The sequence below is a fragment of the Apis dorsata genome, unplaced genomic scaffold, assembly GCF_000469605.1.
Source record: "Apis dorsata unplaced genomic scaffold, Apis dorsata 1.3 scaffold_312, whole genome shotgun sequence".
In the NCBI taxonomy this organism is placed as follows: Eukaryota; Metazoa; Arthropoda; class Insecta; order Hymenoptera; family Apidae; genus Apis; species Apis dorsata.
The window spans coordinates 35,432-39,277 of NW_006263584.1; positions in this window are offsets into that span (position 1 = coordinate 35,432).

The following is a 3,846-nucleotide window of genomic DNA, read 5'->3' on the forward strand; positions in this document are numbered from 1 at the left end:
ATGGGCCCCTTATATCCTGCTTGTCCCCAGTGGTGGTGGATGGTGGCGATGGTCCGGCCGGTACATTGGCGCAGGTGTGGCGGCACGAGTCGGTCACAAAGAGCCGAGCCCCCGTAGATGGTACAACCTCTCTGCTCTCTCTGCTCTCTCGCTCTCTCTCTCTCTCTCTCTCTCTCTCTCTCTCTCGGTCCACTCCACGGATACTTTTTAAGCGGGGTCTGGCGTGTTCCCTGGCCGGGTCGCGGGAAGAGAGAGAGAGAGAGAGAGAGAGAGAGTGCAGGCCACCTGGGAGCCCTTAAGAAAGCCTTGGCCGGTGCGCCAAGGAAGAATTAATTATGCCAGCGAGCGAGGCCCGTTAACTCCTCCGCCTGTTTCGAAAAAAATCCAAACCCGATGGAATGCGATTCGATACGGCGAAATGTCCGGCCTCGATGCACTCCCGCTCGATCCGCGCTCGCCTCGATCCTCTCCGATCCTCCGCAACGCACCTCGGCAAACGGACGTCTCCGCTATTGGAACGGAACGTGTGTCGTTGAAATCCGTTTTTCTTTACGATTTACGACGATTAGAAAATATAGTCGAATGTTTTATATTTTTGGGTAAGGCGAAAAATGGAGCGGATCGAGTCGATCTTTCTTTTTTTTAAAAAAAAAGAGGATTAAAGGTAAAATTATGATAGTTGGCTTTTAATAAATCGCGAGTTTCGATTAGAGATTTATAAAAATTGTACAATGTTATAATTGTACAATGTAATTCGATAATGGAAAAATGAAAACGGATCGAGCGAAGAATCATCTTTTCTTTTAATAAATCGTGAGTTTCGATTTAAGATAAATAAATAAAATTGTACGATGTTACAATTGGCAATAATATGAAAAAATTGATCGAGTGGATCGTCGTTAGAACTGGAGTGTAATTCAGTGTTCGATATGGAAAAATAGAAACAGATCGAGCGAAGAATCATTTCCTTTAATAAATCGCGAGTTTCGATTAAAGATAAAGTTAGAATGTTATAATTGGTATGTAATTCGATAATGGAAAAATGATCGAGCGAAGAATCATCATCTTTTCTTTTAATAAATCGCGAGTTTCGATTAAAGATAAAATTGTACGATGTTACAATTGGCATCGATATGAAAAAATGGATCGAATGGATCGTCGTCTTTTCTTTTAATAAATCGCAAATTTCGATTAAGATAAAGTGTTGACGTATAATTCAGGCAACGATATGGAAAAATGAAAGTGGATCGTCTTTATTTTAAAGCTGGCGTGTAATTCAGTATTCAAAATGTATGGAAAAATTGGATCGAGCGAAGAATCATTTCTTTTAATAAATCGCGACGTTCGATTAAGTTAGGATGTTAGATTTGGCGTGTGATTGGGTATTCGGTATAGATCGTGGAAAAATAGATCGGTGAATTTCCCATTGGTTTTCGAGAAGTTGTATGCAATGAAAGAATGGGTGGACCGAAAGATGGCGATCTTTGGCCGCCGCCGCGTATCTCACACCGGTTAGAAGTCTATTCTTGCGCAGAATGCAAGGAAGATCTTTAGATAGCTTTGTGCCGGCCAAGTGCGTAGCCCCCTCGCTTGAATTACAACTGGCTGAAGTTTCAGCTCGCAGGCTATAAAAATCCACGACCACCTGCGAATTCTTCCTTCTCCACTGTTATTGAATCTAATCGCTTCTTTTTTCCTTTTTCCTTCGCCATCCTAACTTTACTTTTAATCTTTGGCGGCTTAGAATTTAATCTTTACAATTCTCGTCTCAATCACGAAGACGCTTGATGTCCCGCTCTCTGATCAAATTGGATTAAATATAATCGAGTTCTCGTTTGAAACCCAGGAAAAAAATATTTATTCAACAATTCTATTCATTTCGATAACCGAAGCCACGATCGACTCGCAGCGAAAGACACCGGTCCCCGTATAATTTATAGTTCGTTAAAACTATTAATTTGCTCCATAAACGCGAACGGGGAAAAGGAAAAAAAGAGTGGAAGAAAGAGAGAGAGAGAGACAGAGAGCGCGCTGCACGCGGAACATCTATCCCCTTTTCCCTTCTCTCCGCCCGATAATACGTTCACCTACCCTCCCCTTTGTAACGCGCTCGGGACGCGGAAAGCGGCGCGGAGAGAAAGAAGGAGCGATCCACTCAATTATTTCTCCGATCCCGCGGCGCATGAATGAACGAATAGATTCCGGAGACGCACGCGGCTGATAAATGCGCGCCGGCCTCGCCATTATTTTCTATAAACGGTCATTACTTGAATTTATAGCGGCGAACGCGTTTGCGTGCCCGCTTAGAACCGCGCCACGAAACTCTCTGCCCCTCTGTGTCGAGGCGAACACGCTTCCTGCGTAAGCTCGTACGTCTCGCGTGTATATATATATATATATATGCGCATGCGCACGCCTACGATCCACGGTACACGAGGCTTTGCACTCGGGCGGAGTGAGCTAAATTGGACGTAGCCTGTCCAAAGGTATAAACGGTAAGATAAACGTCGCTCGATGTTGCAAATCGTTAGATTTTAATTCGAACGGATGATTTCGATGATTTGGATGGAGGAGAGAGGATATTCGTCTGCTGGTCGATTTTTATTTTTAATTTCCGTTCTGCGATATTTAAGGTAGAGAGGATGTAACGTTACGGTTTATGCAAGGTGTTATTGAAAACTGAATGAAATTCAGTCGTCTCGTTCAACGCTACTTTCCATTTTTTCGGTAGCCTTTTATTCTTTAGTTTTCTTCTGTTCTGGAGACAGTGGAATATATTAATTGGACAAAATTCATTTTCGAATGTATAACAAGCGTACGTTAAAATTTTAAATCCTATTTTTAAACGTGTACAGTATAAAGAAGATATGCATAGGTAGATAATTAATCGGATAACTGGTCGATCATATTTTAATAGTTGAGAAATATTGTGTAAATTTTTTGTAAATTAAACTTAAAGTTGAATAATTGCTTCATATTAGAAATTTACGTAGAATCGAATGTATGAAAAGTAGAAACTTTTTTTTTTCTTTTTTTTTTTACTATATTTGATTCGCAAAACTTTATTAAAATTGATATTTATGGATTAATTTTAATCTATATAATCTTATATTATAATATATTCTATCGTTGTTTATTATATATTTTGAATATTATACATTTTCAAAGTGCTTTTTTATAATTTTCAGTTTCTTTAGACCGATATTTATTGGATAATTTATAGCATATTATAGAGAACGTCTCGTAGCAAATATAACTTCTTTTTTTAATAATTCATTTTCCCCTTAACATCTGTTTCTTTAGAATACCATTTCCAATTCTCAATCTCCAATTTATTACAATCCATTTTGTCAAATTCGAAAGGTTTTTACATCTACCAAGCAAATTTTTCTTTACTTAAAAGTTCAAATCACGAATATTTTTTTACATATCGATTATCATATATTTTCTCTTTTATTCCACACTGATTAAACGTTGATTTTTTCTTTTCATACATACTTTGANGAACTCTTCGCTTTAATAGAAATTATCTTTTAATTATCTTTTATATTATAATTATTATTATTATTATTATTATTATATATAATTATTATTATTATATTATAACTATCTTTTAATATCCGCTAATTATCCTTTGATAAAATTTTTTTAGCAAAAAGAAAAATTCAAGGGGTCGATATATTTTATTCTATCTAATCGACTTGAAAATATTCCAACTTGTCGCTTTTGATGTTCCAATAATCGTGAACGAATTAATTTTTCATAACCAGCGTGCAATTGTCGAGTAAATAAATAAATAGATATAAACGTGGAAAGAAGAAAGTGAGAAAGAGTGAGGTTAATCGT